Raw genomic sequence first — 10,671 nt, forward strand, 5'->3', positions numbered from 1 at the left:
TTTAAAATTATTTAAAAAAATAATAATATTGAAACAAATTAATCCATTACTAATCCATTTTTAAAATTCAAGCAAAATAGATAAAATAAATAAAAATTACATTACGGTCAATTGTACATTTGTTCTCAATTGCAAACATTAACTGATGTTGCATATCACCTCCATAATAAAAACTGATGGCAACATTACATTTAAGCAAACTGATCGTGCATTTAACACTGGCAACATTACATTAAGCAAACTGATCGTGCATTTTAACATTGGCAACATTACATTAAGCAAATTGATAGTGCATTTTAACACTGGCAACATTACATTAAGCAAACTGATCATGCATCTTAACACTGGCAACATTACATTAAGCAAACTAATCCTGCATCTTAACACATGCAAAAAAATTACATTAAGCAATTTGAAGCTGAATACTGATTGATACATTATACAACTCTCGGAAACCATGACTTGTACTAGTCTGCAATAAAGACTTTAGTTTCCAACTAGTACGCTTTGGTGAAGAATGCGGGCCAGCAGAGATAAGTTGAGAAGATGCTGCTAACCGTTGACGCGCTGATGAGAATGTTCATGACTATTATCTGCAACTAAATTGCCTCCAATAGCGATGCCCCATCCATTATCACCCCCATCATTACTCCCAAAAGAGAGATCAACCCTATTGTCTTTGCATTGTCTAGAACTGGAGACAATGCAATTACCAAAGACCTCTTCACCTGCTGAGCATTGCTTGCTTTGGTGTTGCGACCTCAACCTATAAACAAACAAACTCTCTTATTAAGATTTTATAACATTAATAATTACAAACAAACCTTCCGGAACCTGATTTTGTCCTCCATATGTGGAACTCCTAAAAGGTTCACATGAAAACAGAGAGAGTTTTAAATAAATAGAACACACTAAAAGTGTCTCAATTAACTTAGAAATTTATCATACTAGATCATGCTCTAGAATCTAAATCATCACAATCCTAAACCAAAATGTCCAGAATTAGAACACAAAAGCAAAAAAAAAAGGGAGAACAAAGTGAGTCAATAAGCAAGATACCAAAGAATAAAAGAGCAATTACCGCTTCCATCCTTCTGATTTTATAGCGTGAATACTGAGCCACCAGATAAACAACTAAGATGAAAACAATTAATCCATAAACCAAAGAAATCAAAATGGGAAAAAAAGAGGAATTAAATAAATGTAGAGAAGTACCTAATGAAGGCATGCAAGCAAAGAAGAATTGTACCAAGTGAAAATCAAACTTGTAGATCAAACCCCAATTAAATCAGACATTTTGAAAAAAAAAACTAAAATCCTAACCCTAGATGAACAGAGGATAAGATTATAAAGATTAAACCTAAACTTCGATGAGGGCAAGAGCTACATTTCAAGCTTCAACGGTGACACTGAAGATGAAGACGATGGCGAGGACGACACCTGTGAGTGCTACTTAGACTTCTCTGGCTCCTGCGGCACTGCCATTATCATCTGAGAACGCATCAAAAAAAGCAAATCAACAAAGAAAAAATCATAACTAGGTCAAAACCTAGAGTTTGCAGAGATCTACCCGAATGTTTTACCTCCAAATACGATGGAAAAGAGGAGTGATCGGAGGGTTCGTCGGTCGCCGCCATTGGAGAGGATTGAAACTTTGGGAGGGTTTCAGAGAACAAAATGGGAAACAGACCTACAAACATGTGTGTGAATTGACGGTCGGATGAAACCCTTGAGTTTTGATCGGACTGTCAAATAAGGTTTGAGTGGATTAGTCCATCGGATCGATAACATGGCAGTATATCTCCCTTGACTTTGTTGTATATACATTATATATTGCTTTCATATTTTTAAATATTTAATTTTCACATGGTTAATTTTAATATTCTACACTCAATTAAGTTCAACAGCTTTTGTTACAAGTTTAAATTTGATTAGCTATATCTTAACATTTGTATTACTAGAATAATATTGAGTAAAAATAAATTATTTAAGAAATTTCAAAATGTATATAAATAAAATAGTAATTACTAAATCCGTTTTTAATCCCTTTCTATTACAAATGGATTAGAAATGGATATTTTCTAATATTTTCTAATATTAAAAAAATATTAATTTTTAAATCTTTTTCTAGTTCCTTTCTATTAAAAATAGATTAGAAACGGCTTTTTTATAATTTTTAATAATATTTAAATAAAATATTAATTTTTAAATCCATTTCTAATCCCTTTCTATTGGAAATGGAATAGAAAAGATATTTTCAAATATTTTCAAATATTTAAATAAAATATTAATTCTTAAATATGTTTTTAGTCCCTTTCTATTAGAAATGGATTGGAAACGTATATTTTTTAGTATTTAATAATATTTAAATAAAATATTAATTCTTAAATCCGTTTTTAGTTCCTTTCTATTAGAAATAGATTAAAAACGGATATTTTCTAATATTTAATAATATTTAAATAAATATTAATTTTTAAATCCGTTTCCATTCCCTTTCTATTAGAAATGGATATTTTTTAATATTTAATAATATTTAAATAAAATATTAATTCTTAAATCTGTCCCTTTCTATTAGATACGGATTAGAAATGGATATTTTATAATATTTTATAATATTTAAATAAAATATTAATTTTTAAATCTGTTTCTAGTCCCCTTTTATTAGAAACGGATTAGAAATGGATATTTTCTAATATTTAACAATATTTAAATAAAATATTAATTTTTAATTCCGTTTATAGTCCCTTTCTATTATGTTATAAACGGATTACAAACGGTTTTTTATAATATTTAATAATATTTAAATTAAATATTATTTTTTCAATCCGTTTCTAGTCTCTTTTTTATTAGAAAAGGATTAAAAATGGATATTTTCTAATATTTTAATAAATCATATTTTAAGATGGTCGTTTGTAAGCCGTTGTTATTAAGATCATATTTAAAACGATCAGTATTCCGTTGCTAATCCGTTCATATTACAAACAAAATAAATTCCGTTTCTAATATTCCTTTTTAGACAGTATCTTTCTTGTAGTGACTATGGGCTATCTGGGTCCATAGAACCAAATTGAAAAGGCTGAGTTTTTGGGGAATTACTAAAGCAATTGATAGTAGTTGGAATTGGAAGAATTTATTGAAGCTAAGAAAGAAAGCCAAAACACTTGTGAACTATCAGCTAGGCGATGGGGAAAACTTTCTCATTCTGGTTTGATCCATGGTATCATGGTTCTTTAATTATTGATTTGTTTCATGTATCAATTTTAGAGAACCTTACATGAACAAATATGCTACTTTATGTTATTTCTGGATCAATGACAATTGGGTGCTACCGGCAAGATGGAGTAATCTAATGATCATAGTCCAAGAGTTTCTCATTGGAAACTATGCAGTCAATGGAGAACTAGATTGCATAAAATGGATAGTGGAAAAAAATGGGACATGCAACAATAAGAGTGCCCTAAATTCACTACGGCAACCTCAGTTACATATTGGATGGGAAAAATTGGTGTGGTCGGCAACCAATATACCTAGACACTCTTTTGTCCTTTGGTTAGCTGTACGAAAACGGTTATTCACAAAGGATAAATTGATGCAATGGAAGGTAATCGATTCTGATATCTGTGTGTTGTGTAATTTGGCTAAAGAATAGGTTGAGCACTTGTTTTTTGAATGCTCATTTTCCAATGAAGTATGGACCAAAGTTTTATATGCAGTAAATGTCGGAAGGAGGCAATTATCTTGGGAAAGAGAATTCAATTGGTTTATTCGCAAAGCCAATAGGAAATATTTGTTAGCAAGGGTCAGACATATGACCATGGCTGCAAGTGTATACACTATCTGGAGGGCAAGAAATTGCTTAATCTACCAAGCTAAAGCTGCTAATGTTGATGAGGTATTTAGACAAATAAGAGAAACTGTGGTGTTTAAATATCTAAATCAATTTTCCAAAGAGGATGATGAGGGTGGGAGATTTCTGCAGAAATGATTTTTGGTATAGAGGACCACTTCTGAGGGAGTGACAATGGCTATTATATACATATCAGAACATAACTGTGAAAGAGACTCTTAAATGAATTGTGATGAGTGTACATTATTCACGTATTTCATATCTATTTGTACACTCATTTGGCATACATTAGAACCATGATGTGAAATTCAATGCTAAATATCGTTTGTTTTGCATTAACATGCTTAGGGTAGTTCTTAAAGGCGAGAGAGATCCAAAAGAAGAAATTTAGATCGAAAACGATGAAGTTGGAGCTCTCTTGGCATCATTAGAACAAGAACAAGGCAAACTAGGTAGCTTACGGCCAGCTTACAGTCCATCTTACGGCCGTAAGTATAGTCTAAAAGACCTTGCGGGCATGCTTATGCCCATAAGGAGGATTCAGAGTCAATTCTGAGAACCTTACGAGCAAGGCTTATGCCGTAAGGATGCCAGTAAAGACCATCCAGAGGAGCTTACGACCACAATACATGCCCATAAGGGCAGTCACAAGAAGTAAACAGAGAAGCTTACGGTTGTAAGTTGGACCGTACCAATTCAGAAGACCTTAGGGATGAGGCTTACGACCGTAAGCGTGTTGATAAGGCTCGCGACTATCTTCCCCAACTCCCTTACGGCCTTGCCTTTACGCCCGTAAGCAACCCGTAATCAGTCGGGTATAAATAGAACTTAAGAGGATTTTTAGGGCATTGGCTATTCTATCTCTTTATTCTTTGGGTGAAGATTCTTGGAGGCGAGATTGGGGAAGAAAAGGGTCGAATCTTCAGCATCTTAGGAAAGATTTGGAGAGGGATTTGGCCCGGTATTCAAGGGCATTAGAGATCGTAGCCGTCAACCTCATCTTTGCGGCGTGCGTGGAAGCTACCTCGGTGACTCTCCATGTAATACCCTGAACCTTTTGATACCTATTGGAAAATATATTCAGGGTATTACTACAGTTACAGTAAGAATTTTTCTACAGAGTAACCTTGTGGAGAAACCCTAAGTGGAAAGAACAAGGACCTAAGTGTGAAAGTTTATAAAAGATTTTTGGTTAAAGAGTAATAGAAAAAGGATTGATATAAAATGTTTCTGAAAACCAAGGACTGAAAGGTAAGGCGGTGGGGACCTTTTTGAAATATTGTGTTATACTTCAAGGACCATTGGATAATTTGAAAGGATCTTTTGAGAATACTATTTTATAATTCAGGGACCATTTGTGAGTTTTTCAGAGACTGTTTTGTAAGAAATTATGTTTTGAGGGACTAAATGTAAATTTCGGCTGAATCATAAGATTGGAGAAAAATCTAGAGCTTGAGTGTTGTTCATCTTCTTCTCCACCATTTTGCTACAGTAACCCGAGAGTTAAAAAAAAAAAAAAAAAAAAATGAAGAAATGGGAAGAAATTTGAGGTTTTAAGGAGAGGGACTTGGAGATCGTCGGAGTGAGTCTCATGGGAGGGATGACTTAGCTCGTAAAGCTTCCTTGTATTGTTTTTAGCATGTATGTATGCATGTATATATATGTATTTATGGTTGGATTTGATGAAAATGTTAATGAATTTGAAGAAATATTAATGAGAATGATGAGGGTGTTGTTTTGAGATGAAATTTGTGCCGAAAAACCTTGTATTGGTGATGAAATTACTTGAAAATGGAGATGAGATTGCCGGAATTACTGTAGCAGTTACTGTAGCACCGAGATTAGGGTTTGGTTTGGTTAATTAAATTGGTGATGATGATGATTAAGGTGTTAATGATGATGGTTATATTGAAATGGGTTGAGTTAGCCAAGTTGATTTGGTTGGATCAAACCAAGTTGGAATTGAATTGGTTGAATTGAATTGATTTGGTTGAGTTGGGCTTGATCAAATCAAGTTGAGATGGTTTGAGTTTGGTTCAGTTGATTTGGGTTAAGGGTTTTGGGCTGAACCAAGTTGGTTCAATGGATTTTGAATAAGAATTGAGTTGGTTCAAGCTGGTTCAGTTTGATTGAGTTTGGTTCAGTGCAATTAAGCTTGGTTCAGTGCAATTGAGCTTGGTTCAATGGAATTGAGATTGGTTCAGATTGGTTTAACTGTGTTTAGTCTAAATTGAGTTGGTTTAAGTGCAATTGAAAGCCAGTTGGATTATGCAAGGTCGGATTTTAACCGATTGGAGTGAGTGGGCCCAATAGAGAGTTGATTATTATTTTTGTATTTTCTTTTGAGTTTAAATATATTATTTATTTTTATTATATTATTCTGTTAGGTGTTGTTCAGTCTTGGGAGGGAGTTCCAGGTCTAGCAAGGAACCCAAGGACACCAGGTGAGTTGGTAGTGGCTATTATTTTAAATAATTGTTTAATTATTATTATTTTGAAATAATTATTTAATGGCTAGTATTTTGAAAATAAATGTTTAAGTATTTCATTTTATCATGTTTGATTGCGTATAATGTTGAAGTATACTTAAACTTATTTGTCGTTGATGTTCATGACAATCGTATTGATACATCAGCTTTGTATAATTATACGTATTTATGAATAGTATAAATACATGTATATGTGATTTAATTATTCGGTTCATGAATTTATTTTTGGATGGTTATATATGCTTTGATTTGGAATGATTTGTGAAATCATGTGCGTGTATTAAAATGTTTTACCGACAATATTTGTGGGATTGGTTTTCATTCCTGGCATAGGAATGGTATTTTGTATTTGGACTTTACTGGTATTATGCATGTATCGTACTGTGAATGTCCTGGATAAGGACCATGTGATATGATTTATACAGTTTGTATTATTGCTGCATCTACATGTTGTTTTGGATGGTGACGGCGGGCTAAGGCCCGACTACTGCAGTAGTGGGTCCCCACGGGCCAGCCTTTAGAGGTGGCGTGGTGGACTTGAGTGTTGATTGGTCCAGATCAGGTGGGAGCGTAGAGCCCTGATTGGATGATACATCGGGATCCCGGGGTCACCACACGGGACCGATGGGCCAACGTCAGAGATGCGAAGACTTGACGGCTCCCAACCCTAGTCGCGACGGCGGCTAAGTCGGGGAGAGTTTTTCGGGGCTATGGATTTGAGAATGGTTTTATATTATCAGTTATTTTGACATTGATTTATGATGAATTTATGTTTCAAAAGTTCTTTAAAAATGTATTTTGCTAGAATTCTAGTATTTTTGGAAAAGTTGAAAAAAATTATTTAAGCGAGTTGGTATTTATATACTTTATATACACTATATTTAAGTATTTGGAATTATTAAGCCACTACCGACCAACCTGAATGTCTTTGTCAGATGCAGGAGGCGAGGAACCTAGATTACTGATCGGGTTTTAGAGCGAGTCAGGGTTCAGTCCAGGACTGCAGTGGGTCCCTCATTTCTTTCTTTCTTGTTATTGGTGTCATGACCTTGTAGCGGTTGTACCCGCAAATTAGAGTAATTATATTTATTGTATTTATGTATTTGAACCTGTACTTGGTGAAAAATTGTAAATTGTGATTTGTAGGTCCCGCTTTTTGTTTAAAAAGCAGGTGTCGGTTTCCAGTTAAAAGGGAATTTTAACTGATGGGTGCCACATTTACCTCGGTAGAAGGGGTGGGTGTGACACTCCATCCTAGGGATTAACAAGGGGGTTTTCATGGATCCTATGTCTACTCCTATTCTTTGTATCTTCAATGCTTAATTGCCCTCCGTCAATGGAGGGATAATTTATAGATGTTTGGGTGTAGTTGAACTCTAGAGTTTACTTTTATGACTTTGGTTGTTGGATCTTTGATGCTTTAGTTGATTTTTTTTTTATTTGCAATCACAGCTATTTGAATATAATTACGTGTTTGAATGCTTAGTTGCTAACAAGGTGAAAGCCTTAGTTATCATGTTTGATGTGCTACATGACGAGTAGATATACACACCTAGCATAGGCATACAGTAGTTAGAGGGAATTGTAAGTAAGCCTGGGTATAAGGTATTTTGAAGACTCCATCTCCCTCAATTCTCCTGAGTGAGTTGTTGACAATCTCCATGCTCTTTGCAATCATGTGGAGTAGAGTTTAGGAGAAATCCCATATTTGCTTTGTATTCGGATTAGGGGTAATCTCTCCCTTTTGGGTGGAGATTATCTACTTAAGAGATTGTCATTAGCTCACGGTGAGGTTTCATAGAGTGTTAATACGATTGTGGGGATGTCAATATCAGCTCTGCACCTATTTAGTTACTCTTTGCCTGAAAAATCGGGGTTTAGTATAGTTCTGAAAACCTTTCGGTTCAAATAGGATTGCATACCTAGACAACCGTTGTTATGTTCGTCATAACCCTAGATGGATACTATGCTCAAACATCATCTCTTCTCTTAATTTCTTTTGGGTTTTATTTCCCATATTTTCTAGTTTTCTTTCGGTTTTGTTTACACACACCATTTTACTCGTTAGGCTAATTTTTGGATTCAGAGTTAATACTAGTATTCACCTCCTTCACTGTGGACCGACACTCTGCACTTCAAGCACACTTTATTATGCGATTGACACATACACTTGCGTGCGTCCCTATCAAAGTGGTGATTGTTTTAACGGCTATTGGAGTATAATTGGCCGATAGTTTAAGACAGGGATTGGGGAAAATTGTAATGGAATACAGATGGATTGCATTGTTTGGTTGAGGCTTTAAAAGAAAATTGTTAATGGATGGAAAGTGCAAAGTAATGATGCTAATTAGCTGAGAGATTGAGTGGAGAGTTATTGAAATAGGGAATAGCTCTGATTGGCTATTGAAATGATTGGTAAATTTAGTAGGCGTTTGGATTGGGGGATTGAATACTATTAGCATAGTTTTTATTATAAATAGTAATATATAACCATGTTTGGATATATTACTAACTTGATAATGGGTATTGTAAGTAGTAACATAGTGTATAGCGTATAGTGGAAGAATTTTATTACCCCCAAGATTGGGAGTAGGGATGGCAAAAACCGAATCCACCTGTGGTTTCCGATCCGATCTGCCCCGAACAGGACTGTTTTGGGAGGGATATGGCGGGTTTGGTTTTTTTCATGCCCCACTCCTTCCCGCCCCGCTAATAATTTAACTTATTATAAATATTATATAGTGTAGGGGTAAATGAAATTTAAAAAAAAAATCAATAAATTTCTTATGAGCTTGTTTTTATAAATATATGTTTTATATAAAAAAAAATCTACTTTAAAAATGTTTTTAGGAATTTTAGTTACTTATTTGTAACTATGAGCGAGGCAGTGGGGCACGCCCCCACCCTGCCCATCCCTATCCTTAATTTGGAGACATGGAGAGGAATAAATATTATTGATAGCGAAATGACATCTTTGCCCCTAATTGAGATTTAATTAAATAATAACCATTAATTTAAATAACTAGTTATAATAATTAAAGTAAATAATAAGTAACATAGATGGAGTCATTTAAATATTATAATAATTAAAATAAATAATAGTTATTTATATACATATTATATTAGAACAATTTAGGTAAAATGACATTTTTGCCCTTATGTAAATTTAATTAAATAAAATCATTAATTTAAATAATGAGTACAAATTTACTATCTTTTAAATAAATTAAAGAGAATAATAAAAATAAATTATTTAATTAGTTAATAGTGAAAAAAAATATTTATTCTAAATATTTAATTATAACAATTACAAAAATTAGATATTTATTTATATATAATTATTTTATATATTAACATATTAAAGATATTAAAGTAATTTTATGGAAATCAATAATGAATATTACATGGGCAATTTCAACCAGGGAGATTGCAAAAGAACTTTTTACACATCTATATATATATATATATATATATATATATATATATATATATATATATATATATATATATATATATATATATGTCCCTAGTGGAATTAATATGGTTGATAGGATGTTTGTGTGTAATCAATGAGGGTTTGGTAGTGAGTTTAGCCTATGTATCTCTTTAATATTTGAGCTTTAATATTTGAGCTTAATAAAAAAACACTTGGTTGTTTTTGAAAAAAATCAGTGATAAACATTTTTTTATTTTTTTTACATTGTGCTTGAGAGGTTTCGAACTTAAGACCTCTCAAACACAAGTAAAGTAGAAAATTTTTGCTTTTTGATAAAAAAAAATCCATAAAGATGTTCCATAAAATGCCAAGGATCGAAAATGTTGACACTAATGGAAACACCTTTTCCTGCAAAATATTTCCTTGCATTCATTTTCCCTGCATTTACTTTCCCTGTAAAGTAACAAACGTGTTTGGTATGAACCTTGAAAATTGCAATTGAAATACATGCAAAATGAATTCCTTTGTTTGTTATGAATAACGTTTCCATGCAAAGTTATGTTTATTCTCAATTTTACCCTTCAATGAATATCAATTATTTTAATTTTAACTATGTTTTAATTTTCACATTAATCAATGGTTTATATATAAATAAATTAAGAAAATTTCTTATATATCCGGCAAAAGTAGATATTTAATTCTTACTTTTCTATTATGAGAAATATGATTTCCCGAAGTTTATCCAAGATGCACGCTTCCTATATAAATTTTAGCAATCTTTTTGTGGATAGATCTCACCTAAAAAAAAGGTATTGTGCATGTTTCTTTCAATGAGTTTTCAATAAGAATCAATTATCAATAAAACAATATCAAAGGCAATAAAAAAAGATTCTTTAAAA

At 32.8% G+C, this 10,671-nt stretch overlaps 1 long non-coding RNA gene across 1 annotated transcript; it reads right to left on the bottom strand.

The window, feature by feature from the left end:
- Window positions 1-232: 232 nt before the first annotated feature.
- On the bottom strand, window positions 233-1,755 carry LOC120278707. Its single transcript, XR_005541746.1, has 2 exons — window positions 1,584-1,755; window positions 233-1,491 (listed from the first exon to the last, which is right to left on the bottom strand). It is a non-coding gene; the product is annotated as an uncharacterized LOC120278707 (long non-coding RNA).
- Window positions 1,756-10,671: the final 8,916 nt, after the last annotated feature.

This window comes from Dioscorea cayenensis, chromosome 16 (assembly GCF_009730915.1).
Source record: "Dioscorea cayenensis subsp. rotundata cultivar TDr96_F1 chromosome 16, TDr96_F1_v2_PseudoChromosome.rev07_lg8_w22 25.fasta, whole genome shotgun sequence".
Lineage (NCBI taxonomy): Eukaryota > Viridiplantae > Streptophyta > Magnoliopsida > Dioscoreales > Dioscoreaceae > Dioscorea > Dioscorea cayenensis.